The sequence below is a fragment of the Nuphar pumila genome, chromosome 2, assembly GCF_984573655.1.
Source record: "Nuphar pumila chromosome 2, dmNupPumi1.hap1.1, whole genome shotgun sequence".
Taxonomy (NCBI): domain Eukaryota; kingdom Viridiplantae; phylum Streptophyta; class Magnoliopsida; order Nymphaeales; family Nymphaeaceae; genus Nuphar; species Nuphar pumila.
This window is the reverse complement of record NC_143250.1, coordinates 4,929,272-4,950,003: the sequence shown is the minus strand read 5'-3', so window position 1 is coordinate 4,950,003 and position 20,732 is coordinate 4,929,272. Positions and strand designations below refer to the sequence as shown.

At 37.8% G+C, this 20,732-nt stretch overlaps 1 pseudogene; it reads right to left on the bottom strand.

Moving 5' to 3' along the window:
- LOC149844552 (endonuclease 1-like) overlaps positions 1-20,732 on the bottom strand; it is a 28,957-nt pseudogene that overhangs the window by 3,743 nt on the left and 4,482 nt on the right.

Sequence of the window (20,732 nt, the reverse complement as noted above, 5' to 3'; positions counted from 1 at the left end):
TAAGTATGGGAGGTAGAGCCAGTGCTGCTAGGTCTCTGAGCCTGGGGGTGGTTTTTTCCATATAAATAAAAGAAAAAAACTGTGTTTGGGTTGCCAATTAAGAGTCCAAACGAGCCAGACAAACCCACAATCAATTTATTTACCAGCCTCAACCACTCGATTGAATAGTAATCAACCTTCAGCTATTTCAAGAGTTTGTTGAGCTTCTTGCACATCAATGTCACTACCCTTCTCAGCATCATTTACTAATATGATGATTTCATTATTGCTTATTTTGGCTCACGATACTTGTACCACTACAAAAAAAGCATTAATTAGCTACAGAAATTTGTGAAGAATTATTTTCGTCGTAAATTTACGACGAATAAGCTAGAGAAAACAAGTCATCCCTAAAACTGGAATTAGCGATGTATTCGGAGATGGAAAATTTACGTCGATAATCCATCTTTAATTAGCGTCCGCTGCTAATTAGCTACGGATTAACGACATAATTTTTCTCTCTCAAAGTACGTCACTAATTTTTTATTTAAACCGACCCATCTAAGCCACAAAATTCTCCCTCCCTCGCCTCTTTCCCTTCCCCATCTGCAGTCTCGCTGGAGTCGGGCTGTCGTCGACTGCCGTTGGCCGACGCCATCTCTCCCTCCTTCCTTCTTCCCTCACTCCATCTCTGTCGCCGCCCTGTGCTGCTGCCGTAAACCTCGTCTGCGGTGCCACCTCCTCCCTCTTCTCTTTTTCCTTTCCCCGTCTGTGGCCTCGCCGGAGCAGCGTTGTCACAGACACCCCCAACCGACCCGTCTCCTCACCTTCTTCTCTTTCCCTTTCATCCGAACGTCTGCCATCACCGACGCCCCTCCTCTTCTCATCTTCCTCACCTTCTTTTTCTTCTTCCCCTTCTTTCTTCTTCTCCCGTCTTTGATCTGTCGCCGCGTTCCCCCCTCTTTGTTAGTTATAATTGTTTCTTTACTGTCCCCTGACACACCTGAAAAGTAAGCCCCCTTCAGGCATTGTCATGTGCACTTGCATGCATGTTTATGTCATGATATCCTTGACATGGTATCTAAATGTAAGCTCTCATGATCTCTTCCTCTCTGTTTTTTAGTTGTTTTGCATACTATTGCTTCATGGCTAAGTGTTTTTTGTTTTTGCTTTTATACTCACCCTCTCTCATGCTTTTGTATCTCAATGTATACATCTGTCCTTATGGTGGAAGGGATATGGGGTCATCTAATCATTCCCTGCTGATTCCAAGATTCGAACTTACTGGTCATTATCTATCCCAAGAAAGTGGAAGAGGAGCTGAGCAATGAACTTGAGTTGCAGATCCAAGGTGCAGAAAAGCCCTTCATATGGAAACTTATTGGTGCTCGATTTATCCTGTTCCCTTATACCCTGGGCAAGGTTAATAGTGATATTGAGTAAAATTCCTGTACATATAAGCTTTTTCTTCTCAATCCTTTTCCAGCCTGAATTTCTTCAGCTTTATGCATGTATACTTGGTGAATTCAAATATGCTAAAAGCATTCAAAGTCTTAATGCTAAGAACTGCAAAGTGTCTCTTTTTTTTTTTTTCCAGCTTCTATTCTGGAGGGCTTGCTGGTTTTGGAGGTACCAGATAAAAAGGGCTGCCTACTCCTGGGATGATGCTTGTTGACTCAAACATGCCTGAAAGTGCCTGTAGTTGTGTGGAGGAATATGGGTAATTTTTTTGCTTATTTCTTTTTCTTTGTTCATGTTCAGGCAAGAGGTTTATCTGCTGTATATGTAGTCAATTGCAAACTAGGCAGTGGCACCTATAAATTGGGGCCAGCCTTTCGATTAATCCACCCCAGATTAGTTGGTTAGTAAGTATTCAGGTCACATTTGGTTGTCAAAGTAGACTTGTCCATATGAGAAAAGGACAGAAATCTCATGAGGAAAACCTATGCTTCAAAATCAAATTTATCATAGATTTTGTCAAAATTGGAAAATCTTTTCAAATAACCTTCTCTTGGTTTGAGAGTCTACTCAAGGTTGTAATCATGCATTTGTTTGTCTAACGAGTGGCTGGAGAACAAGACTGCTTCTCCACTCCTTGAATGCCCAATTCTTAGGCCTAGCAGAAAGCACTCATCCTTTCAGCCTGAAACTGGCAAGATCTTTAAAAAAATCCAAATGTTTCATTTCATGCCATATTCATGAACTGTTGAGCAAAAAATGCAGTCCCTTGAGAAAAGGGAACACTGCTTTCATCTTTCATATTGATTGTGTTACGGCAATCACAATTCTTGTGGTTACAATTAGTGAATATCATGTGTAGATTGCTAATCATTGTGAGCATAGACATAGGTGCAAGGTTAAACCCTGAAATGAAGTTCTGAAAACACTAAAGGGAGAGAAATAAAAACAAGAAAAAGGAAGAAGAAAAAACAGATGGACCAGTGTGCCAGGTATATATCCCACCATAGCTGATGCTGATGCAAAGATGCAAAGATGCAAACAGACTGAAAAAGTTTGTTTTAATGCATTTGAAAGCCACCGACTATAAGTGTTGTCAAGTTTGCAAATGCATGCAAAAACATATTATTTTTATTTCTGGTAAAAGATCTACTCTTGATTGCTCAGGACCACTTTATGAAGCAATAAAATTTTCTGGTGTGAATGGATTTCTGTGGTTACTTTTGTGCTCGTACAACTGCTTCGTGAAGTTAATTCCATTTTCCTGTATCTCATCTAGTTGAATCAACCCTAATTTTGTGGAATCTTAGATGAGCTAATAGTGCATCACACATATTGGTCCTATCTTTATATTTGAAGTTCCAAGACTGGCAACATTGTTGACAACTGCAAACTATTTGGATACTTTATGGGAAATTGTCAATCTGAAAGGAAATCTGCATTTTGGACTGACACATTGCCTCGATTGGCTGTTGTGCTCATCTTATGCATTTGATGTTTTGCTGCTGGACTCTTCTATGCTCATTTAAAACCTAAGTAAAAAGGAAGATATTGAATTTTGAAGTAAAGGAAGAACATATTTATTTTTATGCCGTTTCTTGCATTTCCATCTGTGTGCATGTGTGCACACATGTGATGCACTACTCTTCTGATTAATATTAGAAAATGCAGGTCCTCACCAAAGCGAAACAAAAATCAAAATATAAAGCCACCAATGAAAGAATGGTCCTTTGTGATGGACTTATATTAAGCAATAAATTGCGCATGACTTTTGATGGTCATAATGAAGATAGTTACAATTCATAAACATAATGCAGTAATGATATTTAATCATATAACCATTAAAGACTAGGAAAAAGGTCCAGCCAAAATAAAGCAAAAATAATTGCTGCAATACAGGATGTGTCGATATGGCGTCGTGATGCACCCTATGTTATCATTTGAGGGGTTGTATCATATCTCATGAACCAATGATACATTGATAAATCATTGTATCATATACGGTGTGTTTCATAATCATTGTTAAAAGGAATTAGCAATTCATGTTAAGGGTATATTTACTAGAGAGAAATTATTTATGCACAGTGCAGCTATTTTGAAGGACTCTGATAATAAGGAAGTTGACAGGGCAGAATGCCAATTCACCACAATAGGGACAATTCTTGACACTGGGACAGGTTTGTTTTTTGAAGCATTATATATCTTGAAATCATACATCAACTTCATATTAAATTTACTTTGCAATTGGTTTAATTGACTGCTAAGAAGATATTGATAACAAAAGAGAGTTATCATCCCTTATGTATATAATATACCCAGATCCCTTCCGAAATTAACTCTGGTCAAGAAGGCTTTTTTGGAGAAGTTAAAAGCTTGTGGCATTCAATCTGGGATAACCTGGTTGGCTTTTTCACTGGAAAGACATGCAGGTACTAAATCCTGGACATCACGTCTTTCATTATGCTTGATCTGCTACTTCATTTGGTCTTTTGTCTATTTAGTTACCTTTTCTCGTGGTCTTCTTGCGTTTCCGGCGTTTCCCTATCACGGCCAGAAGATTCCGGCGACTCCCTGTTACGACCAGAAGATTCCGGCGAGGAGAGGGTTGAACGACACTCCGAGGGTTTTTCGGAAGAGAGAGAGGAAAGAGAGAGAGAGAGAGAGGGTTTCGTTTTTTAAGAAAAACGAAAAGGTGTGAAAATGAAGTGAAACGATGCCTTTTTTTTTTTAAAAAAACGAGTGTTAAAAAATCCAAGGGGTATCAGGTCCCTTCAGTTAAAATTTAAAAAAAAAATTAGTCGACTAAAATTTTATCGGTCGACTAAGAATGTGCGACTCATTCTAATTTTTTTTTAAAACATCAATCGACTAGAAATATATCGGTCGACTAATATGGTGTGATTCATTCTAAAATTTTAAAGCATCAGTCGACTAAAATTTTATTGGTCGACTAATATAGTGCGATTTTGAGATTTTGTTCAAAAATCAATATTTTTATAAATAAAAAAACGAGCAAATACCTAGTTCTCTCCTAATTCTCATAAAATCTTCATTTTTAAGAGGTTTAGTGAAGATATCGGCATGTTGTTCTTTAGTGAAAATAAAATTTAACGAAATATCTCCTTTTAACACATGATCTCTTAAGAAATGATGTCTAACTTCAATATGCTTAGTTCTTGAGTGCTGAACAGGATTTTTCGAAAGATTTATAGCACTAGTGTTATCACAATAAATAGTTGTTGTGAAGTAATTCAAACCAAAATCTTTTAGGGTCTGTTTCATCCATAGTACTTGTGAACACGTTAAACTAGCTGTTATATATTCTGTTTCAGTTGTTGAGAGTGACACTGAATTTTGCTTTTTACTAAACCAAGAGACTAAGGAATTTCCTAAAAAATGACAAGTTCCGCTAGTACTCTTGCGATCAGATTTACTTCCTGCAAAATCTGCATCACTATATGAAACTAAATCAAAGGAAGATGATTTTGGGTAAAACAAACCGAAATCTGAAGTATCTTTCAAATAACGAAGAATTTGTTTTACCGCAGTTAAATGAGATTCTTTTGGATTAGCTTGAAATCTTGCACACATACAAACACTAAACATAATATCAGGTCGACTAGCAGTTAAGTATAATAGAGATCCGATCATACCTCTATAGAGCTTAGTATCTACATTTTTACCATTTTCATCTTTATCAAGAGAAGTAGTTGTACTCATAGGATTCCTTCTTGATTTTGATGAGTCCATCCCAAATCTCTTGAGAAGTTCTTTTGTATACTTAGCCTGATTGATGAAGATTCCTTCTTCAGTTTGCTTTATTTGAAGTCCAAGGAAGTAGTTTAATTCGCCCATCAAACTCATTTCAAACTCTTCCTGCATAGCTTTAGCAAATTCTTTACAAAGAGAATCATTAGTAGAACCAAATATTATGTAATCAACATAAATTTACACAATAAGAATATCTGAATTAAGATTTTTAATAAATAAAGTGGAGTCTACCCAACCAATGGAAAAACCAGATTGTTCTAGAAAATTTCGTAGTCTTTCATACCACGCTCTTGGTGCTTGTTTAAGTCCATACAAAGCTCTTTTCAATTTGTAGATTTTTTCTGGATATTTCTCATTTTCAAAGCCTGGAGGTTGCTCTACATAAACTTCTTCATTGATGTGTCCATTTAAGAATGCACTTTTAACATCAATTTGATATAACTTGAAGTTCATGTAACTAGCAAAAGCAAGCATCATTCGAATTGACTCCAATCGAGCCACTGGTGCATAGGTTTCATCAAAATCTATGCCTTCTTCTTGATTATAGCCTTGTACTACTAGCCTTGCTTTGTTTCGAATGACTTCGCCATTTTCGTCCAGCTTATTTCGAAAGACCCATCTTGTTCCAATTACCGGATGATCCTTTGGTCTATCAATTAGATCCCAAACATCATTCCTAATAAATTGATTAAGTTCTTCAGACATGGCCAAAAGCCAAAATTCATCATCACAAGCCTCATTGATATTCTTTGGTTCTATTTTATATATGAAAGCAACATTTGCAATATATTTTTCTAATTGCCTTCTAGTTTGGACACCACTTTTTATTTCTCCAATAACTTGTTCATGTGGATGATTGAGAACTTCTTTTCAAACCGGTTGAAGAATATTTTCTTGAGAAGTATTCGCTATCAAGGGTTCTTCTTGAAGTATTACTTCTCCTTCGCTTAGAGGTATAATCTACTTACAATTCTCATCAAATGCAACATGTAAAGATTCTTCGATGCAAGATGTTCTTTTATTAAAAATACGATAAGCTTTACTTTTAGAGGAATATCCAAGAAATATTGATTCATCTGATTTTGAATCAAACTTATCAAGATTATCTTTGGTATTTAACAAGAAACATTTACTACCAAAAATTTTGAAATATGAGATCTTTGGTATACGATCATAATACAATTCAAAACATGTTTTATGTAAGATTGGTCGAATAAGAACACGGTTTAAAACATAACATGTTGTATTTATTGCTTCAGCTCAAAAGTATTTTGGTAAATTTTTATCTTGAAGCATAACTCCGCCTGTGTATAACTGTTTAGTTATACACTGCCGGTCCCAAGCCCGGATAAAGGAGGAGGGTTGCGGTAGGCCTGTGACAGCCAGCATAAAAACTTAGTCATACCCTATGAAAATGAACCAATATGAGCGACGCGCTGTACTCTCTAGGCTCGGAGGCAGTGATAAATGGGCAAGGGTTGCTAGGTTGTCGCCCAGAAGCGACGCATCACACGGGCGCCCGGGTGTGGTGTCAAATAGGCAAGGGTTCCCTCACTTTGTTGGACGGGTGGGGGTAAAGAAGTTAGTCCAAGACCATAAAATTAGGTTAGCCACTTGGAATATAGGGTCTTTAACTGGTAAGTTGGTAGAGCTAGTAGATGTTATGTGTAGGAGAAAGATTGATATTTTATGTCTACAAGAGACCAAATGGGTAGGTGAGAAAGCAAAAGTGATAGAACCTTGGGGATATAAGATTTGGTATACAGGAATAAATAGGAATAGGAATGGAGTAGGGATTGTTATGAGCCGTCAGTTTATAGATAATGTAGTTGAGGTCCGTAGGAAGGGTGATAGAATTTTACTTATTAAATTAGTATTAGGTACGGATATTATTAATATTATTAGTGTTTATGCACCTCAAGTAGGTTTAGATGATTCCATTAAGCATCAATTTTGGGAAGATTTAGATGGAGTAGTACAAGGGATATCTTATGGAGAAAAGCTTTTCATCGGCGGTGACCTTAATGGACATGTAGGCATTAGTAGGGATGGATTTGAGAGTATCCATGGAGGCTATGGTATAGGAGAAAGAAATGAAAGTGGAGAAAGGATTTTAGATTTTTGTTTGTCCTATGATATGATCTTAGCAAACACTTGGTTTAGGAAGAGGGAGTCTCACCTAGTAACATTTAAAAGTGGGGTTAATACGAGTCAGATAGATTTTTTCCTACTTAGAAAGAGAGATAGGGGTTGTTGCATCGATTGTAGGGTTATACCGGGAGAAAGTGTAGCTACACAACATAGAGTCTTAATTTTAGATCTTAGAATTAGACAATGCCGCACAAGGGATAGACATAGGATAGATCCTAGAATTAAGTGGTGGGCACTGAAAGGAGCTAAACAAGGAATGTTTGTAGAGCAGGTAGTTAAAGAAGTTGATTGGTGTCTCGAGGAGGATTCAGAATCAATGTGGAATAAGATAGCAGGTGGCATGAGAAAAGTGGCTAAGGAGGTATTGGGTGAGTCTAAAGGCGGTGCACTACTAGGTAAGGATACATCATGGTGGAACGAGGATGTCAAATTAGCTATTAAGGTTAAAAGAGAGTGTTATAGAAATCTAAGTAAGAGTCGTGATAATGAGAATTTGGAGAAGTATACGATAGCAAAGAAGGAAGCTAAAAAAGTAGTTCGAAACGCGAGGGCTAAGGTATATAAGGAGGTTTATGACAAGTTGGATACCAAAGAAGGCGAGAAGGATATTTATAGGCTTGCAAAGATGAGAGATAGGAAATCGAGGGATTTGGGTATGGTTAGATGTATCAAAGATGAAACGCAAAGGGTTTTAGTCAAAGATGAGGAGATTAAGGAGAGATGAAAAGATTATTTTGATAAGCTATTTAATGATAGTCATGCTCAAGATCTTGGAGACTTCTTCATTCCTTTTCATGAGATAAATTGTGACTTCATGCACAAGATTCAAAAGAAAGAAATTGCAGAGGCTTTGAAGAAAATGAAATCAAGAAGGGCAGTTGGCCCAGATGGTATACCTATCGAGGCTTGGAAATGCTTGGGAGAGAAAGGTTTAGAATGGTTGACAAATCTTTTTAACTTGATTTGGCGAACAAATAAGATGCCTAGTGAGTGGAAAAAAAGTACTTTGGTGCCTTTATATAAGAATAAGGGTGATATACATGATTGCACAAACTATAGTGGTATAAAACTCATGAGTCATACTATGAAACTTTGGGAGAGGGTGATTGAGTCTAGGTTGAGAAAGGTTGTCATGATACCAGAGAATCAATTTGGTTTTATGCCTGGAAGATCAACTATGGAAGCTATACATCTTCTTAGACAACTTATTGAAAGATATAGAGAGAGGAACAAAGATTTGCATATGGTTTTTATTGATTTAGAGAAGGCATACGATAGAGTACCTAGGGACGTTCTCTGGTGGACAATGATGACGAAAGGTGTTTCTCTCAAGTACATTAGTATAATTAAAGATATGTATGAAGTAGTAACCAATGTCCGCACTTGTGGAGGGGTAACAACCAATTTTCCGATAACGGTTGGGTTACATCAAGGATCAGCTTTAAGTCCTTTTCTATTTGCGATAGTGATGGATGAGCTTACGAGATCAATTCAAGAAAATGTACCGTGGTGTATGTTGTTTGTTGATGATATTGTTTTGATTGATGAGTCTAGAGCTGGGGTTAATGCTAAGTTAGAATTATGGAGACAGACATTGGAAGGTAGAGGTTTTAAGTTGAGTAAGAGTAAGACTGAATATATGGAATGTCGGTTTAGTAAGCAACGAAGTAGTGATGGGAGTGTAGTGAAGCTTGGTGAGCAAGAAATACCGGTGAATGATTATTTCAAATATTTGGGATCTATCATTCAAAAGTATGGAGAAATTGATGGAGATGTAAATCATAGGATAAAGGTTGGGTAGATGAAATGGAAAAGTGCAACTGGAGTGTTGTGCGATCGTAGAATGCCATTGCAGTTGAAGGAAAAGTTTTATAGGACGACTATTAGGCCCGCTTTACTATATGGTACGAAATGTTGGGCTGCCAAGAGACATCATATTCAAAAAATGAGTGTAGCTTAGATGCGGATGCTTAGATGGATGTGTGGAAATACAATAAAAGATAAGATTCAGAACGAGGAGATACGTAAGAAGGTAGGTGTTGCACCCATTGAAAATAAGATGCGAGAGAATCGTTTACGATGGTTTGGACATATTCGGCGAAGGCCTAATGATGCTCTAGTTAGAAGGTTGGAGAAATGGGAAAATATATTAGTTAAAAGAGGTCGGGGTAAGCCTAGGAAGACTTGGATGGAGATGATAGGAAAGGATATGAATGCTTTGAACCTCACCGAGGACATGGCATTGGATAGAAATGATTGGAGGAAAAGGATTCATGTGGAAGACCCAAAATGAATTTCTTTTTTGGTTCATATCGCTGACCCCAATTGTTTTGGGATGAAGGCGTAGTTGTTGTTGTTGTTGTTTTATCTTGAAGCATGGTTCTAGCACATTCTTGCAAAGTTCTATTCTTTCTTTCAACAACTCTATTTTATGGAGCCTCTCTAGGAAAAGCAAAGTTGTGAGATATACCATGTAAATCACAGAACTTTAGAAAAGATTAATTTTCAAATTCACCACTATGATCACTACGAATTTTAATAATAGATGTAGATTTTTCATTTGTAATTCTTTTACAAAGTTTGGAAAATTCAGAAAAAGCATCATTTTTGCTTTTTAGAAAAATCACCCATGTAAACCGAGAATAATCATCTACTATAACAAAAGCATACTTGCTACCATTCAAACTTTGAATTCTAGATGATCCGAATAGATCTAAATGTAAAAGTTCATGAGGACGTTTTGTTGAAACTATATCTTTTGCTTTAAAAGAACTCTTGATTTGTTTACCCCTTTGGCAAGCATCACATAAGTGATCTTTCTTATATGGTATTCTAGGTAGGCCTCTTACAAGATCATTCTTGGATAACTTGAAAATAATTTTAAAGTTGACATGTCCAAGTCTCTTGTGCTATAACCATTGAATTTCATTTGAAACAATAAGACATTTTTCATTAAAAGTGGGTAACTCATCTATTATAGTTCATACACATTGTTCCTTCTTTTACCTTTAAAAATGATCTTTTTAGATTGAAAATCAGAAATTAAGCATAAATCATTTTCAAAAGAAACATGAAAACCTTTATCACATAATTGACTAATAGATATTAAATTATGCATTAAACCATCTACTAAAAGAACATTTTCTATCAAGAGAAATTTTGGATTACCAATATTACCAATACCTATTACTTTTCCCTTGTTATTGTCACCAAAGGTGACAGTTCTTCCATCCTTATTTTGGAGGGTGGAAAATAACTCCGGCCTTCCAGTCATATGTTTGGAACAACCGTTGTCCAATATCCATTTGCTCCTTATTTTGTGTACTTACAACAAAATTAGAAGACAAAGCATTTGACCCCTTTCTATTTTTGGGTCCATGAGAGTTAGTGTTAGGAATCCATATCCATTTGGATTTTGGTTTCCTTTGATAATAAATATTATTTCTATAAAAAGATTTAGTGTTTCTAGAGTAATCATGTCTAGGCTTATAAGCATTATAAGTTCCATGATTAGATGCATTTCTATTAGAACTAGAAAGTTTAGTTCTATGAACAAATAGTTGAGAATAATGCCTTTGATTCTTTACCACATAGTTTGGTCTATTTTGAGTATCAAAGAAGTTATATCCCAATCCAGTTTTATTAACCGAGCATCTTTGAGAACCAAAAAGTCTTTCTAGATTCTCTTGACCATTTGTGAATTTGGTCACTATAGAAAGAAGATCCTTTGTTTTTTCTTTTAGACTAGATATTTCTTTTTGTAAGAGATTGGTTCTAATTCCAATTTATTTTATCTCAAATGTTTGGCAAGAGTTTTTCTTCTTGAGATCTTCTATCTCTTGAAGTAACACTTTATTTTGAGAGTCAAGAGTTAAATTTTCAGTTTTTAACTCTTTGTTTTTAGAACTTAGACTCTTAAATTTAGCATATAAATCATTAAATGCTTCTAATAACTCATCATAGTCAAATTGACTTACCGAATCTTCTTATGCTACAAAACACATGTTGGCGACTTCTTCATTTGATTCTTCATCGGAAAAAGAGTCACTATCATCCCAACATTCTTGAAAAGTCTTTTTCTTCTTGAATTGGTCCTTGGGCTTGATTTTGAGAAGAGGACAATCTTTCTTGATATGTCCAGTCTTTTTGCAATTAAAACACTTGACTTCATTGGGATTGGAAGAATCTGCTTTCTTTACCTTTCTTTGAAATCTTCATTTTTTAATAAATCTTCTGAATTGCCTTGTAATGAGGGCAATATCTTCATTTTCATCTTTTTCTGAATTTTCAAAGTCAGAAGTAGCCTTAAAAGCAAGAGATTTCTTCTTGGGTTTTTCTTCTTGTCTGTCTTGAAGTTGGACTTCATATGCCATTAGGTTACCAACCAAATCTTTAAGAGTGAGAGTATTAAGATCATTTGCCTCTTCAATAGTTGTGGTTTTTCTCTCCCATTCAGGAGTTAAACACCATAGGATCTTTCTGACTAAATCCACTTGTGAATATTCTTTTCCAAGGGATTTCAGAGTGTTAGTTATATCGGTCATTCTTGTTACCATGTCCGATATAGATTCATTTTGCTTCATTTTAAACAATTCAAATTTATGAACCAAAGAAGCAATTTTGGATTCCTTTACCTTTGACGTACCTTCGCGAGTCACGAGAAGAGTATGCCAAATTTCATTTGCTGTAGAGCATTGAGAGAGGCGATTGAACTCTACCTTGTCAACGACACAATACAATGCATTCATCGCCTTGGCATTCAGTGAAGCGGTCTTCTTTTCTTCATCGGTCCATTAGCTGAAATCAGTTGATGGAGTTTGGTATTTTTCTGAAACAACTCTCCAAATATCGAGATCCATGGATTGCAAGAATATTGTCATTCTCACTTTCCAGTATCCATAGTTTGTTCCGTCAAAGTGAGGAGGACGAATAGAGGAACATCCTTCTTTGTGCTGAGATGTTGTAGTTGTCATGCTAGATGATGATCAAATCAAAATAATAGCAAACCTTGCTCTGATACCAAATAAAAGTGCAGTAGGATCGAGGCAACGAGCACTAGAGGGGGGGTGAATAGTGCTTTTATAAATTATCTGCAGAATATTAACGGATATTGCAATTTGAAAAACAATCACACAAAAAAACACAAGAATTTATCCTGGTTCGGTCTTTCCCGACCTACATCCAGTCCCCAAGCAAAACCCGCTTGAGATTTCCACTATCAACCTTGTGTAACTACAATATCATACAGACCAAATCCGGTCCCACTTCCAGTAACACACCTACTGAAAGCAAACAACTCTTTTAGACAAAGGAGTCCTTCCTTTTACAGAAAATTGAAACAAGTAACAACTTACAATACAACCTATGAGCCCTTCTTTTGAATGCAAATAAGATGCAATTGGCTTTTGAGATTGTTGAAATACTCTACTCACGAATTCACTATCTCTCAAAGGAATTTGAGTAAAAAACTAAAGTGAAAAAATATCACGTGAGTGAGAAAATGAATATGAGTGAAAACAAAGAGTAATTGATTCAAATTGATTGAATTGAAGTTATTTTGAGTGTAAAATGCACTCATATTTATAGTTGAAAGTTTTCATACGTTGAGGGTATGAAAGGGTGTCAAAACAGTCCATTTTGAACGATCAAAACGTTTGAAAAATGAAAAGACACACCTTTTTTAAAGTTTCAGGAAAAACAACAAAATTAGTCGACTAGAACAGTAGTTAGTCGACTAATAGTTAGTTATTAGTAGACTGACAGTTATCGTCGGTCGACTGATCTGTTAATCGAGCCGTTTGAAAATCTGAACTTTTGAAACTTAGTCGACTAGAGAAAAGTTAGTCGACTGATAATATTATCAGTATACTGAAAAAACCTTTCAGTCAATTGCTGCTAAAATCTTCTGAAAAATATACATTCTGTCCGGTCGACTGATAAAAGCATTAGTCGACTGCTGCTAAATTTTTCAGAAAACACATGTTCTGTCAAGTCGATTGATAAAATCATTAGTCGACTGCTGCTAAATTTCCAGAAAACAGACATTCTGTCTAGTCGACTGATAAAACCTTCGGTCGACTAATTTGACAAAAATGACTTTTTAGAAAATATGGCGTGAAAGGATTAGTCGACTAGTGAGTCTATTGGTCGAATAAACACGAAAATTTAAGAAAAGAGTTTTCTAAAAAGATTTTCATGAGGGGTTCTTTTAGAAAAGTTTTTCTAAAGATTTTTTTAGGTAAAATGCAACCTAAATATGCACTCTAAGTAAGGCTCTTACAAGAATCTAAGACTTTTAATGAATTTAACATTTGCACACTAGTCTTCAAAGATTCTTCATCGAATTCTTCAATGTCTTCATTGCCTTAGCTGAAATGAAGTTGATTTACTTGCTCATCATCAAAACCTTGTTCTTGAAGTATCATGTAAGGATTCATTGTCGTAACACGATCTTCCTCCAAATTCTGGTTGCTTTCAATAAGCTCGCCCATTGCATCTTGACTGATGTGTACACAATTCTACGCCTCTCTTCCCATGTTATCCACCTCCTTCAGCCGCCTTCTCTTCCTTGAGACCCTGGCCAATCTCTATGTTCTTTTATTTTTATGTTTTGCCTTCGTGCTTTTGGCTCTTTGTTTTGTGTTTGTTGTTGTTTTTTTGTTTTCGCAGACTCAACTTTTTGTTGATCCCCTGCCTTAGTAATGTTGATGTTTCTTTAGGCTCTTTCTCTCATGAGGTATGCAACCATGCATTATATACTAGTTTTTAATAACCCAGCAGGGAGACAGCCCCTTATAGATTGCCCTAAGCGTGTTTCCTTTGGCCTATAGGTATGCATCATTCTTGATCTTCCATCCATGGTGAAGGGATGCTGGCTCTCTTTCCTTGATATCAAACATGCATACATGCACACAGGCATGGATGCACATAGACAAAAAAACATGAAAAACACATGCAGTTTATGCATGTGCATGTGACACAGTCTGCTCTAGTATGACCATAGTAATAAAGGGAGAAAACCCTGAGCGATCCGGCAGGTTAATTATAACATGGCCTTCTTTACTCCATGACAGAGCTCCAGGGGCAGACACAATTAGGATCCCAAACAGCAAACCAATCACCCACTTAACCATACATAACAGAATTCCAACTTTCTTCATCTTTACCAACATTCTCCTTTCACCACATGCACCCCAAAGACCCCAAGACAGTTTATTATATACAAAACAATAGAACCCACATGTGGTACAAGTTTCAAATTTTGGTAAACATAACCACACGCATTCAGGAGGCCTCATCTCATGAGCATATATTGACAAATGACCATGCTGTCACTTATCAAATGACAAAAATGGCCTCCCAACTAGAACCAATTTTATTTTTTGGCCAAATAAGAGACCAGGTCAAGGGATTTTTTGAAATCTGGGGGCTATATATTCAGTTGAACTTTTAGAAGACAGAATATCGTCATCTTTGAAGAGGTTGGTAATTTTCATTAAGAACTAGGAATTGGTGGAAGTAAGGTGATTCAAGGACAGATGAGATAATACTTGGCATTCTTTCTTTCCTAAGACGACTGGTTTGTCACTTACTTATAAAAGGGCATGGCGTGAAGCAAGGTTTTATACAGCGTCAGGGAAACCCCTTCTTCAACAATAATGATAGGATCGGAATCACAGAATCGAATCGGTCTTATTTGACATTTGAGCATGATGGTCCAGAATCTAGATGATACGTTATATATACAAATGGGCAACTGATTGGTAACATGGTGCACAGCCTGAACCAAGTTGTGACTCACCCGGTTTGCTGGAACTGAGTTGGGCTATGACTTGGCTCGGTTCAACCAGAGATTTATATAATGTGGCTTGAGTTCTGGAGAGTGGAATAAAGCATGATTGAGGGTGAGAATATTCTGTTGAGAGTTGCAGCAACACGCACACCTCCTAGCGCTAGCCTCCAAAACGTCAGCTAAGCACACATAAGAGATGTACAGAAAAGGAAGATAAGTACTGTCCCACAAGGGAAACGGATCTCATCATACAGATAGGATGAGTTTCGACATACATTCAATCCTAGCCATCCAGCAGAACCATTTAGCCATGGCTATGATTGAATGTATGATGGAACCCATCATATTTTCAAATGATGGGATCCGTGTTCTCCCACAAGAGCATAGCAACCCCAAGAAGATTTTTTTTTTGATAGGCAGAAACCCCATGAAAATTACATCTACAAATATGCATAGCTAGATTATTAACGTGATCAAATAATCTGCCAAATCACAGTGGGGCTGTCACATGGGTGCGGGTGCGGGAGCGGGTGCGGGTGCGGGTGCGGGGATTCGGCACTTTCAAAAAACCCGGGTGCGGGGGTGTGGCAGGGGCAAAAATGTAAAAAAAAAATTATATATATATATATATAATTTTGAAGTTTTAACAGTTTAACATTTAACAGTAAACATTGTCATAAACTCATAAATCATAATATGATTCATCATGCATGCAGTATATCAACCTAAATATCAAATTATCAATCAAATAAGTAAAGCAATTACATAAATCGACCTAAATATCAATCAAATAAGTAAAGCAATTACCCAGAGGGTGAGAACCCAAGCCTGAAAGAACAAACTGCAACACTAACCCATCAAGAATAGAACAAAGTGGTGAAGAAGAAAATGTGGGATATCCCCAAATCTAAAATCCAGTGAGTATGATGACCGCACCATCTGGTAGAGGAGCACCTTCCATTCCCTACAATCACATGTTTCATCGCGAGAGCCCGAAGCCATGGATGAAGTGCCTTTACTTCTAGAAGGGAAGAAAAAAAATGCAGAGATTTTACAACACCCACATTGAGAATGAGAGCAATGGTGGCTTCAGCACAGCATTGCTAAGGGCAATGTCCAAGACCACCACTATTGATCCATCTTTCACACTCACACACAGCTGATATTGGAAGCTTAGGTTCATGTTTTGCTCTCAATTATTATTATTTGTCTTAAACGTTAAATTTATTCTCAAAAGGCACGTTTGATGGTTTCACTTTCACCTAAGCATCAAAGTTTGCTTATGAACAAGTGATGTTCTCTCATTCTCGCAGTCGGATCTGTGAAAGAGAGAGATTGCCAATATGACCTCAAAAACTTTTCATTTTCCTGACAGAAGTATATATAAAATTTCAAAATGAAGCCACCAATATGGTATTCATGATTTCACAAGCACAAACAACCAACAAGGGTCCCATCAATTCCTGAACAGACACCACTACAGGAACTTTTGTCTCACGTTTCCAGATTTATTAAACAAATGGATAATGGAAATCAGCACCAACTATACACACAAAAGCAAAGGGAGGTCACCGTTTCCTTTCCTTTCTTCCCAAAAGAATGAGATAATTCAACCGCCAATCAGGTCATATATGCATAAAAAAACAAATGCAGTGAAACCAAAATGGGTGATGTATAATGTACCAACCAAGAGCGAACCGTTACCGCAACGGAACCGAGACTGTCAACTATACGGGCATGGCATGTCTCGAAACAGAAGGTCCGTAACCACCACCGCAGATGCGAGCCAGCGACGAGGCCTTCCGTCTCGCCCGGGACGTACCGGAGTAGAGCAGCGACTGCAGGGAGCGAGGCAGCAACGGCGCCCTCACCACCCTCTCCAGGGCGTCCGGCCCGCCGTGCTTGCACAACTCGAGCAGGGCAGCCACTGCGTGTTCCTTCGCCTTTGCCGAACCGGTTCGCAGCACCCAGACGAGGGCCGAGATTCCCGCTGGCAACGCACTCACGGCGGCTACCCCGTCGGCGTGCCTCGTCAGCACCACCACCACGGCCGCGGCCTCCTCCGCCACCCCGCCGTCCACCTCCCGCAGCAGCTCCACAAGTAAAGCAATTACATAAATCGACCTAGAGGTAGATGGGGGAGGGGCTCGGCCCCTCTTGTGCCGAAAAACGAGGGAGCAGGGGGGGCTCAGCCCCTCCCCTGCCGACCCAACAAGAGACCGAGAGAGGGGGGGAGGGGGGTGCTCGGCCCCTCCCCAGCCGACCCAAGAAGAGAGTGAGACATACCTGCGAGCCGAGAGGAGGAGCCGAGAGGAGGAGTCTGGGAGGCGGAGCTGGGGGCGGCGGAGCTGGGGCGACGATGGGAGAGCTTGAGCTCAGGGGGAGAGAGAGAGGAGAGATTAGGGCAAAAAAAATTTTTTGCCCTAATTCTCCTCCTTTTCATCGGGGGAGGGGGATTTTTTTTTTCGCCCAAAAATGTGGACAAAAATGACCCTGGGTGCGTTGACCGCACCCAGGGTCGTGTTGACCGCACCCGCACGCGATCCCGCGTCGCATCGCGTCGACGCAGGTGCGGCATCTGTTTTGCCGAGTCCCTGTGACATAGAGTGGGGAAATGCTCTCACATCGCCATTTTCCATTCTAGAGATTAGCAGCCACCAAGATGGGAGGGAGGATCAGGTGCGATTAGAGGTACCAACGGGTAGGATCTGGTTCAGACCCAGGTGAGTCCTAACCCCGAACTGTTTTGAGGCACGGGTACCAGGTCCGGACCCGATTCCTATTGGGTCTGCTATAAGAAAAACCATACCCTATAAGGATTACATGAACCAGACCTGGTCCATACACGATAAAATAATATATATATTTTTTATCTTTTTACATTGAAAATCATGGGTCTAAATCGAAACTCAGGTAGGACCCGGGTCTGGTATGAAATTTCACAAACCATACCCAGCTCAATATACTAATTGGACCTTTTGGGTTCAACCTGTTTTCTAATAGGACCTCCTTTTTATCACCAAACCCTGACCCTATGGGATTTGGTAAGGTTCAGGTTCGGGTCAAACCCGACTCATTGACACTCCTAGGTGCCATGTGACTGCACACTTTTAGTGTGCTGCTGCACCCACCCATCTTTGAGATACAGCACATCAGCTGTGCGACCCATTCTGCCCTATTAAGCCCATTAAAAAATCATAGTTTTTTGTATTTTTTCTCACATCTAACACCATATATGTGATCTATAGGTTTTTTTAGTGGAAACCGGCTTTTGGATCACCGGAATGTATATAGGTTTTTCCGATGATCCAAAATCAATGGGTATGAAGGCATCAAATTTTTCTGGCTAATAAAATACATTTTGCGACGAAAAAACATGATCCAAGAGTTGATTTCCACTAAATCGAGCATGCTAAACACATCTAACGGTTCAGATCTATCATAATTAATGGGCAGAACGAGAAAGGAGCGCCGAATAAGTTCAATTCTCTCTCTCTATCTATCTATATATATATATATATGCTCGTGCAAATATATGCACATATACAAACATAAATTCACATGTATGCCAAATGATTCCAAAGATAAAAATGAAATATTAACTATTTGGCCTTCTACAAAAGCATAGAGAATTAAAATGGTACCTAGAAGTAATCAGCATACCTGATAACACACTTCCTGGTGTGGCATTTCTATATGCAAATTTGCATGCCATGCTGATGCTTACCTGAGGGAAAATTTTATTCATATTAATTCCATGCTAGCCCTACAAACAATAGCATACTATCCACTTTTCTATTTTGGTTTGACTAGGAACTTATGCTTGAGTAATTTTAGCTGAATGCTCCACTCTTAGATGACTCAAAACAGTCTTTGCCAGGTCTTTCCCATCTTGAATTCACTCTCATTAATAGTTCATTGTAATGTAGAACACTGAGTAGGCTAGAACTATTTTAAACTGAGAATGAAAGGGCCTGAAGTGAGAGAAACTCCATGAATATATTCTAATAATAGAAAACTCATCTTGTTTGATGGTGTACAGATAAGCGATTCTCAGACAGTATCCATGCTTAACAGCTGCATTGGCTGTGCTTGCACAAACTTTTTGCTCTTTTGGGTATATGCACGTGAAACAAGGTGTGTGCAAAGCCAACAGATCAGATACTCAGTATGGTGGGTATTACAAGTTTGTATTTCAAGAATCAGTGGCATGAGAAAAATGCTAGGTCCCCTTTTTAGCTTTTTTACTTTTCTATATGTGCATCACTCTTCAAAATAAGAGTTTGAGCTGACAAGCACACATACAGCTAAAAGATTGATCTAAGGACTTCACAAATTGCAAAGGTAATAAGACTTACATGTCTGGACAAACCATAGTATCTGAAATATAGTTGTCCCAAGAAGAAAGAAGCATCAGCAGACCAGTTGTCCTGTAAATAAAAAGAAAGACATGAGCTAGTGACAGAAATATTGATTTAGTTATAATTGAGAATATGAATAAAGTTATTAGCAGGTTCATAATGGTGACTATTTTAAGACTCACAGTGGCCAAACTCCAAAGTAATATTTCATGAGGACGGATCATCTGGTGGTGAGTATGCACTAGAATCTATGGCACACATACAAATATATGGAGGTGAAAAGGAGCGTTGGATATGGCATTGTCAATTGGGAAGTTTTATGGAATGAATAAGAATGCCAATTATCTAATCTTCTGGGGCAGTAGCTGCACCATTTGTTAGTAGGAGATGCTGCTTGCAGGATCAACACATTGTTGGATGTTACTAATTTAGGGAAGATCATCATAAAAGATTAATACTATAATATATCATTATACAATTGACAAGAAAATGATTTTTTGCTGTTTTACAGTGTGCTTTTTGCAATAAAATAATCTATGACTGAGCTGTTTTACAGTGTGCTGCTACAAGTTCTTCTTTGTATAGCAACCAAAAATAGCAATCCCATCTTCTTAACAGTTAACATTATCATTGCATTGTGTGGTTAAAAAAGAGTAGGATTGTTTGCCTTACCCTTCTCTTTTCATGTCAGACTTGCTTGTTTATTGTATTTTGCATGATTTTTTTCCCTATTACTTACCGTGATGTTTCTTTGGATGCCTTGTGCCATTATTGTAAGCTCAGAGTCATAGAACTCCTTTAAAGCAGTTTCAATAATCATGTTATCCCATGACTGGAGAAAGGAGAAAACAAGCAATAATGATACAAGAATTCCAGTTTACTATTATGAAATAAAATAATCTACAATAAAAATAGATGAGCTGTCTGAAATTTATAAAAGAATTCATAACTCCACTTGATATAATCCCCACAAAATAAATGTGCAGAGCTTATACTAATATACCAATCCTTTCAAACAGATCAGAAGCATATTTATGTTAGGAGAAGACAATCTTGTTTTCTCTACACTGCACTGCCAAGGAAATTTTGGAACTGACCTAAATCTTGCAATTGGAACCCATCATGCAAAAAATTCTCGAGATACCATATTCGATGTTCACTACTGCTTATAATGACAGTCATCCACACCAGTAATCTGTTTGGCTTCTCCAAAAGCTAAA